At 42.1% G+C, this 17,379-nt stretch overlaps 1 protein-coding gene across 3 annotated transcripts in view; it reads right to left on the reverse strand.

Annotated features, from left to right (window-relative positions):
* The window catches only part of SGK3 (serum/glucocorticoid regulated kinase family member 3), a 59,947-nt gene that overhangs the window by 29,506 nt on the left and 13,062 nt on the right, over window positions 1-17,379 (reverse strand). Inside the window, exon 1 of one of the 3 annotated variants that reach the window (XM_061448355.1) lies at window positions 7,198-7,353. The exons of 1 other annotated variant lie outside the window; for it this stretch is intronic. The gene's annotated coding sequence lies outside the window, so the exon portion shown is untranslated. Of the gene's footprint in view, window positions 1-6,826; window positions 6,938-7,197; window positions 7,354-17,379 lie in introns of those variants that run through there. One more of the 3 variants, XM_061448354.1, reaches the window with a different exon arrangement.

Raw genomic sequence — 17,379 nt, forward strand, 5'->3', positions numbered from 1 at the left:
AAGTGAACCCTTCCCCCCCCCCCCCAAAAAAAAAACAACCAACATATCACTGAGTTGTGCAGACATATTAGAAACCGATTTGGGCCTACTACAGACAATACTCTGAAGGAACAAAGTTTGAACACAAAACCAATTAAAGATGACAACCTGGTATCAGACCTCTGAGAAGATTCACAAGCACGTACATTCAGAACATTTTACTTCAAAACGAAAGGTTTTCAACTGCAGAAGCCTGTACCAGGGGGCATTTCAGATTTGTCACAACATGGCAGGTGTATTTAATTATCACATCAGAGATGAAAGACAACATGAGAAAATACCACTTTTTCACATGAATTTTAGAGAGGGACAAAGCAGCATCATGTGTCTGCCTGGGTATTTACCTGCTCTGCCCTCTCTTCCCCCATACTTGCCATACTCCGGGTTTGGCAGAACAGTAAGTCATCCATTCCCTTCGGTGGAAGTTAAAGTTCACTTCCTTGCAGAACTTGAAAAAGGCACAAGCAAGAAGATAAAGACATCTAAAAGGCAGAGAGCTTAGTATTGATGAGATGCCCCTTCACTCACTGAGCTACACACCTGCCTTGAGCACTACCAAATTTTTACTGGACCCCAGGGCAAACAACAGGAACTTCAGCACTGCCTAAGAGCAGCCAAAGCTAATACTACATAGCTGCAACCCTCTGTTCAGACACGCATTGCCATCCAGTGAGTGCAGCCCAGCTTTTGGAACACTTCTGTGTCTGACTAAGTTACAAACATGAGAAAAGTTTTTAGAAAGAGAAGACCTCAGTTCTCCTCAAAACACCCAGAGGAAAGGAGTGCCCAGATCAACATTTAACTCCCTATTTTCTTAAAACAGGGAAGTATAAAACTGAACTGTATATTTCATATCATAAATTTCCAAAAAGCATACACTAATCCAGTGTAATTCTGCTGTTAGAGAGACACCCATATTTATGTTGGCACGAAGGCCAAAGCCCCTGGAATACAGTGAAAAGATTTGTTCTTGATACCCAACTAGTCTTGATCAGTCAACTGACTATTTTTCCTGTCAGATCGCGTCTCTGGCTCAAACTTCATGTTGCTATTCCTCCTTTAGCCATTAAAAATTAAGTAATTTTCAAAAATCTGGTGACTTTAAATAAAACAGAGTGTTTGAAATCACTGTAATCACAGCTAAATACTAGATCATCCATACTGCACCATGTTCAGAGAATTATTTTGTTACATCTGCATTTACTTCAATTTGATTGTTCCCTACTTCACTGATTAGGCAACTATAAGGTTGAACAGGGTTAAACTCTCCACTCCCACGCCTTTACTTGACTATAACACAGCTCAAAGTCAGTTAAGTTCCAAACCTTAAGTTCCAAATTGGTTTCTCTTTTCCTTTGGCAAATGATGGTTAAAGCTTTATCACAACAAGGCACACTTCCCATTTTCCACATTTTTATATTGGCATGGCATTAAGACCCACTGCCACACACTCAAATTAAGATCTAAAGGTTAACTGTGATCTTCTCCATCGCAAGAAGCCCACTAAGACAGTAAATAGGCACCACTTTTGTAAGCATTTCACTAAACTTAGACTTTACTAAGCACTTATGTCAACCTTTAGCCATTTCAGGTCCAGCACCAGCAACTGAGCACAAGTCCCTGTGTTTTATCCGTCTTCCTGCTCATCACAGAAAAACAAGTAAAGCTTTAAAACAGATTAGGTGTTCCCTGAGTAGTATCACTTAACTGTCTTTCTCCTCTTGTAAAGTGACATTCATTACAAAGGTTCCTAATATGCTTGCACTCATTCTCACAATATAGGCTGTACCTCATTTTTCATTCTTAGGGTCCTAGTTTTAAAAACCACTATGGGAATAGTATGGATTAAATGATGTGGTCCAAAGAATATCAGAAGACCAAGATTTAATCCAGATCTGAAGTTGAAAGATCTACAGAAAACAAAAGCAGGAAGTGTCACCCAGATTAATTCAGGAAGAGTTTATTCATCTTACAGGGGAGAAGAACAATAATAAATCAGCCAAGAAGCTGAAACTGCAACATTCACATTTCTTTCTTTAAGCTGCCTCAAAGATCACTGGCTGTGGTATTTTCTTTCCCTAAGGCATCTCCTTTGAGTCGTGCTTACATCACCAACACTATGCTAACCCAATAAACTTGGAAGAAATACATTTCCAGTTCGCCACTAAACTCCAGAGCATCAGACCTTTCTTTCAATTTCTATTTGCCACAAGCATATCAGCTCTTGAGAGCTTCTTGTATCTTCTGAACTGTAGGTGGGCTGTAGAAATGGGGATAGATTTGCCTTAGTCTTTATTGTGCTGTAATTTAGGAGCAATGGTTTACTGTGTGAAGTAGTAACAGATAGCAAACAGTAGAGCTGTATTTTCAGCCACAGCATCAAAATGACAAACTGCAGTGTCTTGAGGGTTGCCAGACAGGAGTGAATTAAACTGACACTTGTCAGCTGAGAAATCTCTGCCTCTGGTTATAAGCTTTTCCTCTAACTAAAACCAAACAGCCCTTGGCTTCAACTTTGGTAACAGGCAGACAGGAGAAGGAACTTTAGAAACAGGTAGCAAAATAAATCCCCTTAAATCATACTTGGGCACTACTGAAAGAGCATGAAGACAGGGTTGAAGACACCACTGTTGCTCAGAAACAGCTGTAACTTTTAAGTTGCTGCAGTATCTAGGCCTGGAACAGGGGAAAGCACAAACAATTGCTTTAGAGGAGAACAAAAGTCACAAATCCTCCTGGAACAGTTTCAAGCCTGTCAGCAGCTACACTGTCCATTCTCTCCATGGCGGCTGTCAAAAAGCAAGCATTATTTTCACTGTTTCCTGCAGGAAGCCACAGCAATGTCAAATTTCAGGCTGACCCTTGCCTCTGTTGAAGTAAGAGCATGACAATAACAGAACACTGACACTGTGAGACCTTATATGGATGTACTATACCCACAAACGAATAATTTTCTGAATGCCTGAAGGCAAAATATTTTGTGCAACTCTGCAATAGCTACATGCAACAGGCAGACACTGCATAGTTTAGGGATACATGGCAACCTCCTTTCAGTCCTTTCTACATAAACTAGGATAAAACTGCATTAGAAAAGGTTTCTTAAGTTTAATCAGATTGTTTTATTCTGTACTGAAATTTTCTGTTTTAAAATGTAATGGCCTGAAGATTATACAATTATATAACAAAGACCCTTGCTCTGGGTGCTTACACATCAATCTCTGCCAAGAATGTTCAAAACTAGATCAGGAAGCTGTGCTCTCACCAGCTGCCTCTCCAGCTGTAGCCAAATTGCCTTAAATACCTCTGAGGCCAGTGCAAATCAGCTATCATACTCATTCTTACTCTCAGTAATCCAAGGGAAGCAGAGACAAGAACAGTCAAAAACTCAAAAGGACAGTCTCCCTGCAGACATGCCTGGAAGAATCACCAGAACCCATACGCACTCACTGCAACAGAACAGGCATTTCCCTATACACTAATCACGTGCATTGAAAGACTTACTCTAGGACTGAGTCACCAGTATAACCAGCTGCTAAAAATCCCACCTGAACATGATTCTAATTACAGAAGAAACCTGCGTATAAAGAAACAGAAAGCAAGATACAGGAGACCATCCTATTGTTCTCTCAGAACTTTATTTCCTCTTACTTTAGAGAAAGTATCATCTTTGGCATACTTTCCATCATTTCCTCAGTCTTCTCCACAAATATCCTGATAATGACTCAACATATCACTGGACATTACACAATCTTTGAGAAAGCCCAGAAAAGCAACTTTTTCTCAACCTCTGTATGGTGAAATAGCGTATCCCACTCTCTTGTTACCAGACAAGCATCTGATACACAGAAAATAGCAGACAAGATATTCAGATTCCAACACAACAGAAACACTTAATTAGGAGAGCCAGGAAGTAATCTGTAAAGAGAGATGGATGGCCAGAAGCTGTTGAATAACTAAGTTCTGAAGAACAGAGGTTTCACACAGGCCACATGACAATACAAGAATACTAACCACTAACACAGACCTCTAGAAATAGTCCATCCTAAGAAAAACCAAAATGCTCTGGCCAATCTTTGGCGTATCTCCACACTCCCTTCAAACTACAGTTTGAGGAGAATTGAGAATTCAGCCACTGGCTCCCTGTTTACACACCCACCCACTACCTTGCATTTTTTAAAATCTCTAGTAGCACCACTCTGGAAAGCAAACCACTACTGTGCAGCAGCGTGGGCAAAGTCCTAGGCAACTGATTCTTCCTACTTGTAAAAAATGACAGCAGGTAAAGTGAAAACTCAATCAAGGGAAAGAAATGAGTACCTCTTTTTTTTTGCCTCTATCAAACTTACTTTGGAGAAGTCATGCAAACATTTCCTTCCCACAGTTCTACTGCACCCGAGAGCATCCCATCTGCCCCACCTCCCAAAATAAGCTCCAGTAAATTACCCTAACTGGCACGTAACAAGATTTGTGGCTCGGATGGGCTCTATTTGCATTCATGTTTGTTACATGACAGAACACGGGTTCTTTGCTGTGGTAAGCAAACCCCCAAGTAATAAAATGGGTCTAAAGAACAAATACTGCCAATAGGAGGCAGCCGCCTTTCAACCCTGCACGCAGGCCCATCATAATTTCATCTTTAGCCTTTGTACGTACTTATCTGGAAAGGTTACTATGTGCCTCAGACAGTATGACTTACACAAACAGCAGAGCACATGGATTAAAAAAAAAAAATCAAGTTTGCATTAAACTTGCTACCTGTACATTTCCTGGCATGCTTCCCCAGCCTTCCTACACACCAGGTCCAATTACGTTCAAATTTAGATGCATAAGGATGCAGAAATGAAAAGCGCTGTGAACGACTTCTGAGAGGTCTTACAAACAGCTGATACCGGTCACCTGCAGCATGGTCAGCTCTACATGAGAGGGCAGTCACACTTCAGTAAACACAAAGCAAATAATCCCAGCCTCATTTTGTCCTTTGGTGAAAACTAAATGATAGAATGCCAAATTTCATTTACACATGTACTGCCCATTTTTTTACATGACGTTCAACAAAAGTCACCAACTATCCTCCCTCTGTCTCACTACCTAAACAAAGGAGTGTCCTGATATATTTAAGATTGATGTTACTCTAATGCATCAAACATGGACAAAGTTACTGGATTTTGTGTACTATAACTGGCAAAAGGGTAAAATCTGTACAAGAGAGTATTTCTGGATTTTAAAATAATGAAGTATGTAAATCCAAGCTATAGTTCACAATCCAGAAAACACACTTCTGAAGTCTGTGCTTTACAGAATACACACTGCCTAGAACCACAAAGCTGCTGGATAATGAAAAGGCAACAACTTAAATGTTGAAATATAAAAGGCAAGTAAGAGAGCCCTTAGCAATATCCAAACTGCATGCCCAGCTCACTGCCACTCGATTCCTCACATTACATCAGTGCAACCACAGCTAGTATTTCATGTCCATTCTTCAAGGACAGTTTACAAACTCCTGCAGGTAAGAGCATACATTGACCTCTCACCTACTTCGGTGCTGCACAGAGAGTAAGAAGGTGTTTCAATTCTGTAAGGATTCAGAGCACAGTTGTTTATGCATGTAGAACGGAATTTGGTGCACAAGGTCAGATGTGGCGAGGCTGTAATTTACAAAGGTGGGAATCAAGGTTGTAAAGCAACAGTACCACAATTCATCATCATCACATAACCACTAGTGCCTACTTTTTCAGCTTTCAAGTTGTCAAGGGTATTAAAACAACCAGCCATTCTCACTGACATGTGCAAGCCGAGCACGCTGTATTTCTGACCTAAACTAGTATGTCAAAATACCTTTTAAGAAATAGGTCAGTTTCTAGCTTTATTAGAAATACCACAGACGGAGACTGCCTTGACAACATTAACAGTGAACTTTCCAAAATGCTTTCCAAGAGCTAACAACACTTTTTCCTGAAATCTGAAGAATCTTAATACCTTCAGAAAAAATCACTCCTCCATACACACCTTTCTTTTTTATCGTTAAACACTGATGCGCGCATGAAGACTCAAACAAATTACAAACATAAAAAATCAGAACCGTATTTAGACACCCACACTGAACCACCACCAATATTTAAAGAACACAAACACACAGTAACAACAGCCTTTAAGAATACAGAATCATTCTGCACGCGTCTATAAACAGAATTTGGGATTATGTTTGAAAAGCGTTATATATAACAAACCCAACTTAGCCACAAGAGTACTGCCGCAAGTGATTTTCACAGGAACCTTCAGTGCCAAGTAACTGGAAAAACCATAACGGCATTCAAGTGACCTTACTGTCTTGAAACAAAATGCACTGCCAGCACAAAAACGTTATCTTAAGTTTAAAAGGGATTAAGAAATGAACGTTGCAAAATTACTGCACATCCAGAAGCAGGGCAGTTACACCTTTAAGAGCTGCTAGAGGACGAAAATTCACGCAAACATTAAGAAAGACGAGCTGTCAGAACTGCTTTATCCTTAACGTGTTACAACCACTTTTTGATTAACCTCCACACAGTTAAATTCCTCAGTGGTACCTGAATCCCTGCAAGACAGCACTGCCTAAAAAGTTTTACTTTTGCAGGACAAGACCTAAGCAGTATTCTTTCTCAGGTTCGCTGCACTGTTCCAAAACACCGGCTACATACTGCCTGCGAACCACCCGCAGAGAGAGAGGTAAACGCCGTGCAGGTAACAGCCGGGGGATGCCCTTCACCCTGCAACTACCAGAGCAGCGCGGCCACCACACTGCACCTACCTCCTCGCAAGCAAGGCCACCGACTTCGCTGCCCCTGGCGCGGCTCGGGAGCGGCCCCACGCTGCTCACCGCCACCCCAACAACCGCGCCTCAGCTTTGGAAGTTACCAGTCTCGCACATCCCCGGTCCGGCTGCAGCAGCTGTCCCCGCTGGCTCCCGCCCCGAGGCGCAGCCATCTGCCCTGCGCCCGGAACCCCACCGGCGAACGCACACGCGGCCTCATTGGCGGAAAAGCGAGAGGCGGCTCCACCGAGGAGAGGAGGCCGAGAGAGGGCCGGGAGCGGGGCCGCCACCGCGGGGAGCGCGCCCGGTGAGCCCCCGCGCCTCAGCAGCGGCTCCCCACTCCCTCCCTCCGCCTGCCGCTCACGCACCCCGCACGTGCGACCGTCGCTCCGGAGGGCGGGCGAGAGGAGCCAGCGTTTAACCCCCAGTTAACTCCTCCGGTGGGGAGGGTGGGCAGCGGGCGCGGGACCCAGCCCCACAGTGGCCGGGAGAGGCGAATGAGCGCGGCCCGGCCCACTGACGGACGCGTCCTCGGGGCCAGCTACCGGCCGCTGCCGCCCCCGCGGCGCCAAGCTGCGGCCCGGCTCTCCGCCCACCGCCCCAGGGCGCACGGCGGGGCCGGGGCACCCTAGTGCCCAGGGCTGTTGGCCGAGGCCGGAAGGCGAGGTTATCATCCCCCCCCTTAGTAATGAAAAGTTCTAAGTTTCCTTTAACATGAGTTTTCAATCCCGCCCCGCAGCCCCTGGGGGATGCTCCCGCTTCTGCTGGGCGGCTCCCCGCAGAAACGCTGGAAAAATCAGCAGCGGAGCAGCAGCCAAGCTGCCACTCTGGTAAAAATAGTCTGAGAAACACCCAAAACAAAACCCTGCCCACAAACGGGCCTTCAGTTTTAACTCTTCGGTGCTTTTCAGGGGTGCCGACAACCCACCGCCAAGGCTGTCGCTAAACCAACCAGCTGCTGTAATGAATGCTCTCCCCTTCTGTATGTGCATAAGGAATTAGCATTAGCAGAAAAATTAGAGGGGTTTGTGTAATGCCTACCACTCTTTAGGGCAGTGTTTCTACATGCTCTGAAATGGGAGGGTAAGTTTCAATACACCAGTTAAAATGCAACCAGCCCTCTTAAAACAAAGTGTAACTTGGTAAGTTTTTTCTGAGCAGACTGACGCCATAAAACAGTTATAAAAATACAAGTTCCAGAAGAAAAAGGTGTTTCAACAGCAGTATCACTCCCACTTTATTTCACCAACTAGATACAGAAGTGCAGGACAGCCAGAATGGAGCAGGCAGTTTAACAGAGCAGGCCACAGCGCCCAGTGAATTAAAACCTTGTGTTTATTGAGGGTCTGCTATGGTCTTTAAACAGTATCTAATACAAAGGGTAATGCTCAGGATGAGGTGAAAGTCTATGCCATTTTATCTTCCTCCATATAAATACCTGAAATGATTCTCAGTTTTTCCACTGCTGTGTAAAGACGCTGTACCATTCCACTGTCTCAACTGATGTAACACCCAAGTGCCCCCAAGATCCCACAGGTTTTCATCAGGAAATACTGATTATGGAGAAGCCCCATGTTCTACAAGCATGTCTTCACAAGACTTGCATTAGGGCCTGACGAGACATGATGATGTTTATTTCAACAATCACAGGAATTGGCAAGTATCTGGCAAGCAGTAATTCAGAAGATCCTGTTTCTGAACACTCCTGCTGCACAAGTATTCCTGACTCGTGTCAGGCACTGACAGTCATCGAAGCACTCCCCCAGAACAAACCAGAGAAGCAGCCTATTTAAAATACATAAGTGTTTGCATTAGCATGTTGTAACTGAAAACACACAGGCTACAAGTCAACTGCATCGTAAGCTTTCATTTCAGTACAGCCTGTACAGGAAGACATGAAGAACTCTCCTATCCTAACCTGCCCTTTCATGATTTTGGAGTTTTGCGCTTTGGGGTAGGCACTGCTAGATCCAGACGCTGCACTGTAGCAACAGCCTTCTCTTGCTTGTTCAGATTGGGCAAGGTATTTGCCTTACATTCACAGGTTTTGAGGAAACTTTGTTAGCACTTCTTGTGAAGCCCGGAGCAGAATACTTTTGAACTTCAGTCAGAACTTACTGGCAAATAATTTAATCAGGTAATCTGTATTCAAGAGCTGTTTACTTTACAATTGTTTTGCAGTGTTCATGTTCTGTCTGGCTGATAGTTTTCAGTTAATCATTCACTTGTCAGTAGATCAGCTCAATGGAGCCACTGGGCTCATTTACAGTTAGTAGAAGGGCCTCAACCTAGGAAACCCGAGGTGACGACCTTGGCCTAAGAATGATTTAACTCTTGTCTACCTGGCCGCACAATCTAAATCCTGAACTTCCTACCAAAGAGTGGCTATCTGTCCTTTCTCACAGTTAAAAACTCAAAGACTGGGCTGTCAGATAGTTAATTTTATGCAGTCCCTCTCTGTTCTGGAGCTGTGCGCAATCTTAAGTAATCAGAAGGCAGCAGCGTGGTACCTATCCTTAAATTGTTACTTGCCTGACTGAATTCCGCAGCATGTTAATTTGCCTAGTGCATCATACTGTGCAAAACACTGTTAAGGTCCTAAAAAAAATAAATCCTAATTTACAGATTTGCTTGATGAGCTTTTAAAGGATAATGTTCCAATGTGGAGGTGGATACCTGGTGGTTTAACTGCATAGCACACACAGAAACACAGGGAACTCAACTTGCCTTTTAACAGAAGTTAAAGGTCAGCATTCACTGACATTTTTGTACCCAGGAACTCCCTTGCATATCCCATTTATGTTTCCAGAGCAAGTAATACACACAAAGACTCTCTCTTCCACTGCTTTGCAGTACTTCGCTTCTAAAGAATGTAACAAATCCATGTACTGCGCTGTCATCCCAAATATTTAAAGTGTTTGCTGAAGAATACCAGTGACTGGGTGGTAGGGGTGGAAAAGAAGAAAGAGAAATGAAGGACCCATCTCAACCCACTGCAAATGCAAGACATCACAGAAATGCATGGTACCTTTAACATGTTTCTCCAAGTCTAGTATAAGCAGGTAGCAACAATCCAAACAATTAGATTCTGGTTTTACTGGAAATGTCCTTAAATTACTATGAAAACTTTGTCCCTGATCAAAGATCATGAGTCTAATTTTACAATAGCAAGAGACCTATACAGGCAAAAACACAGCATAAAGTACATTGCAAGACAAGGACAAGCAGGAATGCAAACCACTTTGCTTAAACATAGCCAGGGGCCTTGCTGGTGAACACAGTTCTGTATGTATATTCTGTGATACTTCAGAATATATTCAAGTATTCACACAACAAGCACAACCCAAACCACTTGACAAGCGTAGTCCAATATTTTTAGTTACTGCTAAAACACTGTAGGTCAATTGAGCAACACCTCAAAATCATTACCTCACTACCAGCTTCAAACACCACACCACCACAGCTTTCCATTTCAGTTCCTGCATATTCAAAGACTACCTCGGCCTACCAAGCTTATTCTGTCCTACTCCTCACAATCAGGGACAACACAACCTCCTCACCCCATAGGAGACCATCAATAGAGTCATCATGTTTGGACACTAGGATGAGACAGTGTTTAGAATCAACAACTAACTCTTCTGTGACAGTATCTCACATACCAGAAACTGCAGTTAAACCACATGCATGTCAGTTTAAAGTCCTCCAAAAGACATTAACGTGACACTGCAATAGATAGGAAGTGATCTTTTAAAGTAATTATTGTTAGAATTTAGCCTATAAACCCCTAAACTTAAGACTTCAATTGGGAAACAACTGATGGCCATTGTAGTTAACTTTGCATGTGCCAATTGTTTTAATCAAAGAACCCAGCTCCAGGCAGGTTGTATCTACCTACACAGCACTGAGCAGTCTGAAAACATCACCCTCTGGAAAGCCTCAGGCTGCAATGGATGGGGCCTCACAAAGATGCATCCACAACTTAGGGCAAATACTGTCTAATATCCAGGATTCTAGCAGTCACAAAGACCCCATAAAATGTATGAAGACAGATACTCACCCACCCTTTTTCTATCTATTACTTTTACACCGCTTCCCAGCCTCATTTCTGGAGTCTAATTAATCTATGTTCATACCCCACTGCCTGCTTATGAACAGGACTTTGAAGAGGCTTGGGAATGGGCCAGCTGGGACCAGGCATTCAGTGCAGCAAAGCATGACACCCAAGAGTCATGTACTGGAGAAAACAGTCTTCTGGTAAACTCCATAGATGCATGAGGTTACCTTAAAGCATGGGCTACCGAGGACAAAATCAAATAAGAGAAAACACTCCTCAGTGGGAAAGTGATCTAGCTGGAAGCCTGAGGGTTAAAACTGTGGAAGAAATGCTAGCTGGACAAGATTTACACCTCACAGTGCACGTGCAAGTGTCACCAGGTAACCGTTCTTTACCAAAACTGGTTTTGTAACACTTCATGCACATATGCATATTAATAGCTTTCATTTAACTCATTTTCATAGTTGTGTGCCTGTGCTAATTAGAGAAGTCTGAATAATGGTTCAGTATTATATGAGCTGCACAGGGGAAATGTTTTTTTTTCTGTACTTCTTTTTGTATGCTACATCAACTACAAAATGTCTCCAGATTACAGTCTTTCAATTTGAAGGAATGAAATGAATACTTAAAAGACCAATTCCTTGCAAACATATACTTAAACCTCCTCTCCTAAAAAAACCAACCAACCCACCCAAAACTACTACAAGCCACCTAAACAAGTATGACTGAAAGATTCAGTATAATCTCTTGACAAATCATAAGAATTTAGCAAGTAAAATGAGGCTTCCCAACCCTGAACAACATTCACAGTGAACGGACAGTTTTCCAGCGCTCCAGACACAAAGAAGACAACCCATGTATTACAAGAAGAATGTCTTGGAGCGCAGAGGCTGGTGAAGATCAAAACCAGGATCTACAACAACACTACATGGACTCATATTTAGCATAGCAAACACCACAGGCCAAAATAATGAAAAGCTATAGGAAAACTGTAATGGCATAATTTCACAAACATCACAGAGTATGAATAACATGAACCAGAAGAATGACAGCAGCACCACATCAAAGAAATTCTTCACAGAAGCTAAGAAGAAAACTGGTTTAAATCAATTGAAGCATATACTAAAGATGAACAATAGCACACAAGGAAGCACTGTGCCAAAAGCAGCAGTGTCACAAGGAATTAAGGAAAAAGAGATAAAGCTAAATGATGAAAAAGGTGAGTTTATCCCTACCTAGAGTAACATGTATGACAAGTATGTTGCTGTGTATCTTGGAACAAAGATTCCCTGCCAGTGTTCTTCAGAGCAATTATGGTTTTTGTTAAAAAATACAGTAAGCTTTCAGTTTATTCAGCTGTGCATTTACACGCTGGGATGATGAAGCCAACAGCTAGCTGAGCATTTCTCTGGGCAAGAGTAACTGTAGTAAGTAGCAAATAAAATACTCTCAATTACATGGGAAAGTCCCACTGAGTTTGATGGCACCTTTGTCTTAAGTATGTTGACATTTACATTGGTCAGTGCTTACAGCACATATACCTGGTCCTTCCCAGAAACAGTATCTGCAGTCTGAACCTTCAGCAGACCTATGTGGAACTTCTTAACACCTACAGTCTGGCCTTAACAGTGACTCTTACTTGTCTGCTGAGTATCCGGAGCTCCAAAACAAATGCAAACAGTTAGCTTCTGTCCTGGTACCACCGCCAGGCAGAAGAGAAATATCTGGAGAACATTAGATTTATGGCAGGTTTTACAGATCCCATCTTGGTCCAAGCACAGCCCTCATTCCTTACACAGTATCAAAGACTTTGCCCAGGAATGCCCCCCCTTTCCCCTCACAAAGGCCAGTTTCACATCCCTGATTTTCATAGAATCGTAGCATGGTTTGGGTTGGAAGGGACCTTAAAGATCATTCAGTTCCAGCCCCTTGTCATGGACAGGGACTCCTTCCACTAGACCAGGTTGCTTAAAACCCTGTCCATCCTGGTCTTGAACACTGCCACAACTTCATTTTACTCTTCTTCAAAGGGTTTTCTTTCCTGAGATGCGGGGATTGCTATATCTGAGCTCCTGTCTTCGGAGGCAGGGATTTCTCGCTGTACTTCATATACTTCATGTTTGGTTATATCATATACAGTGTTTTGCAATGAGAAGGAACCTGTTTCAAGCAATACCTACGGACAAACGGTGGACCTGGCCACCACCTCATTACGTGCAAGTACTTGGTGCTCATGAAGATCTGGAGGTAGCAAATGGAGCATAATGGGCTGAGTGGTGGTGTGAAGGAAACCCCAATGATTCATTCCAGTAGCAAAGCTGTATGTATTACCTTAGACATAGCACAGACATTCCTCATCAGCTTGATACCAATGTATTCCATACCATAACCAGTTTCACATTTTAACCAAATACATAAATATTAGAGAACACACATACAGGCAAACCAATTTACTACCACAAGCATTATATGGGCTTTTAAAAGTTGGAAAACAAACTGAAAACATGAAGACATGTAAGGCCATGAGTTAGTTACCCTTTTTTCCTTTAAGAGTTCTCTTTGTTTACATTTTTGATTAGTTGAGGCCTCTGTATATTTTTATAAATGTATTTAGGAAAATTAATTCTTTTTGCACAACACTATGTTGTAACTAACTACTACCTCCTGGGTAATTTGAAATAGGCAAGCAATTTTTGGAAGAAACTGCATAAATGCACAGTAGAATTTCAAGATAAAAAAGCAGTATCAGACAGTGATTATCACATCTGCATTTTCAATACATGCATCTCTATTTCTCTCACTTCATCCTCCTCAAGGTCTTTATTTCCCTCATGCATACATCGAAATGTATTATTATTGCTGTATCAATCATTTTGGAGTAGGTTTTTTTCTCAGTTAGAGCAAATTGAACAATGTCTTTTGTTACAAAGCAATGTAATATTAGTTTCTGAAAATTACTTTTGCAAGGCATTTGAAGTTAATGGCGAAGTGCACATGAATTGTCCAACAAAGCTCACTTCTGGCCCAATCCCTGATGTTTGCACCCTCTTCACTTATCCAAGCAGTAGCTGGCAGGGTTCCACCTGGAGATGTCATCCAGCTACAGCCATGTTGGTGGGATAAGCACCACTAACTGAGGGCACATGGACATACACCAGTACTCATTGCCCAGATCTCTTTATTTTGCCTTACACCTACCCTAACTCAGTGCAAGCATGCAGTCTGGAGCAGGAACCCAAGCAAAATCTCCATAAACTAATTCTCTACAAACTAGTTCAACTACCAGGAGCAGAATAATAGCATGAATGCTAAGCTCCCAATAGCTTAGTTTACCATAGTTTTAAGTTATCTTAGAGATGAACAGTGTACATACTGCCTCAAGCCACCTCCACCTGCTTCCATGGAAGCATGGAAGATTTACATGGGTTCCAAGAACATAAGGAAAAATAAGTTCATTGGACTTGACTTAACCACCAAGTTAAGGGTGAATACATATATAATGAAAGGACAAAGATAGCTGTCTGTCTTATAGATTTATAGCAACATATGTGCTTGACACATCAAATACACAGTTTATTGGTATATGCTAACACATTCTGGGACTAGTTTCAGCAGGCATGCATACAACACAGTTATAAATTACTGCACTGTTAAACATAGTGAAGCTGAAGTTATCCAGTACAGCTCATAAAGTGTAAGTACTGTAAGTACTGACAGTACTGTAAGACCTGCATTTTGCTCTTCACAAAGACTCTTTGGAATTCAGTTTATAAATACAGTTCTATAAAACAGGTCAAGTATCTGAGTTTGCAGGAGACCTGAGCAGTTTGTGCAGGAAGCTATACCAAAGCTAAGCTGAGTATAAAAGAAAAAAGTTCTCCAAGTAGTAATTCTGTATGGATGTTTCTTAATTCAGCCTCCTGAATCCCAGCTACAGCACGTTCTACTAGAATTGCAAATACAGGCTTGGGTGAACAAACATGCTTTGGTAAACAAGTGCTCTGGCACACAGTGTTAGGTAGGTGAGGTTTACCCAGAACACTGAGAGTTCTTCCTCAAATTGTAGAGATGAGCAAGAACACAAGCACCATATTTGCATTTTCAAGCTATATACTGGTATTCTATTTAAATGAAACTAAACAATGGTGTTAGTTTGGGGTGAGTGTGTGTCCCCTCACAAAAGGATCACAGCCTTCTTCCAAAACATCAGCATTTTAAAGGCTGCCTAAAATCTACAGAATAAACTAGTGTTTGGTCATCTTAATATTTGTTACAAACTGTTTATGTCAAAAGACGCATGCATCCCACCAGAGCACTGTTACACACCAACTCGGAGAAGAAGATAGGTAGCAACAATTGAAAAAACACTCTACCAAAGCAAGCAGCTTTATCTCATGATCAAAAAATGACAGAGATTTAAGCAAAATATTGTCTTCTATTTCCTGTCCTTACTTTGTTTACTTATCTAGCTGTTTCCTCATGTTTGCCAGATGCCCAACCTACTGCTGTTCTATAGAGAAGACTTATTTCCATCTACCAGCTACAGAGCCTGTTTTCTTTTTGTTCTCCAAGCACAAATACTTTCATTTTCAGTCCTGAGAGCTGTGGGTCAGTGCTTTAAGTGTTTATGTGGGTCTGAACTATTAAGTGGGTTTCAACAATATAGAGATATATCAGTAATACATAATTTTTTGTAATACGGCAATCTAGCAGAAGCCAGTTAATAAAATATTGTAAACCTGAATAAGACACATAAACAACAATTAAATAAATCCATCTAATCTCTATATTAACTCAAGACCAGTGTTCCATTATGCAGTCTTAAGAACGAACATGGCAGTATTTAATCTTTCAGGTCAGCAGTTTTTTGATGTTAGCTATTATGCTATTGGGGGTTAAGGACCACAGGGAACAAGGAAAGATACTGTATGTTTGTCCTGGGTTCAGCAGTAGCAGTCATTTTTCTCCTTCTTGGTAGCTGGTGCAGTGCTGTGTTTTGACTTTCGGCCTGGGAACAGAGCTGATAGCGATGTTTTGGTTTGGCCAAGGACTTTGTGAGCCTCATGCTCTGCCAGGGAGGAGGGGAAGCCGGGAGGAAGCAGAGACAGGACACCTGACCCAAACTGACCAAAGAGGTATTCCATACCACAGCACGTCATGCCCAGGAGGTAACTGGGAGTTACCCGGAAGGGCTGGGAGACTGCAGGGTTGGAGGAGGTATCGGTCGGTGCTTGGTCAGGCTGGGGGGGGCGAGTTATCAGTTGGCTGGTGCTGAGGTGTTGTATTCTCTTCCCTTGTTACCTCCTTCATCATTATTATTATTGGTGGTAGCAGTAGTGATCTGTGTTATACCTTAGTTACTAAACTGTTCTTATCTCAACCCGTGGGAGTTGCATTCTTTTCGATTCTCCTCTCCGTCCCTCTGGGAGTAGGGGGGGAGGAAAAGAAGGGGGGGGAGTGAGTGAACTAGCTGTCTGGCTGGGTTTAAACCACGACAATGTTACAGCATGGAACATGAATATAAGTAGGAGAAATTATCACAAAATTGTATCTATTGACATTTAGCTTTGATGTACCTACCACCATTTGAAGGGACAATAAGAACCAGATTATTTAAAAAACATGGTATTTTATTGCAGTCTTTGTTCAAATTAGTCAAATGCTTCATATGAAAATCCAAGCTACTCTGTTTCTCTAAGGCATGAGAACAAGAATAAATCTTATTCCAACTATAGTTTTCTCCAACAATGCTGTACAAATTGAAGTAATTTTTGTAGATGACAGCACAATCTTAAGCTTGCATCAGAACACAAAAGACCAAAATGCCGAAGTTTTCTCATCACATGGCAATCTTTGTGTCAACCCGATTCATTAAACATTTTTATAAATCTTTGTATTAAGAAAAAACTCTGCTGTAGAAAGAAGATAAAGAATTTTGTAAAGCCATGAGAACTCAAGATATACATCTCATGAAATGAAGCGCTCAATAAATACACTGTTACTGCATTTACTGCATATGGGAGCTGTGCAGGATCTGTACAATGATCAGGAAATTACTAATTATCAGTATCTGTTTGGATGCAATTCCAGCGGAGGTGAGGATACCCAGACTGGAATATGCACCACACTAACGGATGCTAATAGGAGTGGTGTTGGCGGAGGGTGCTACTATCTTCCACCCTTGGAATAACTGATGAAAATTTTCATTCAGTCTGAAGAAGAGGCCGTGCAAGAGCTCAAAAATCCCCCCGTGCTGCACAGGCTCTGTTTCTCCTCAGGTTTGGGATGAATCACTCACAGGCTTCTACACCAAATTGCTTCCGATTCAAATGTGCTGTTCATTTATATAACAGGGGTTGTGGTAACAGCCCTTCAAAATACCCACTTCAGAAATAATGCTTCATTGTTCACCTTTATGTAACTGTGGTTCTCCCAGGCCTACGCTGCTCTTTTTTTCCTTTGTTTGCCACCCATTTATGCCTACCCGCACACAGCC

This window comes from Pezoporus flaviventris, unplaced genomic scaffold (assembly GCF_033815535.1).
Source record: "Pezoporus flaviventris isolate CSIRO_AGI_PZ_B2104156 unplaced genomic scaffold, CSIRO_AGI_Pfla_v1 ptg000007l, whole genome shotgun sequence".
NCBI classification, from domain to species: domain Eukaryota; kingdom Metazoa; phylum Chordata; class Aves; order Psittaciformes; family Psittacidae; genus Pezoporus; species Pezoporus flaviventris.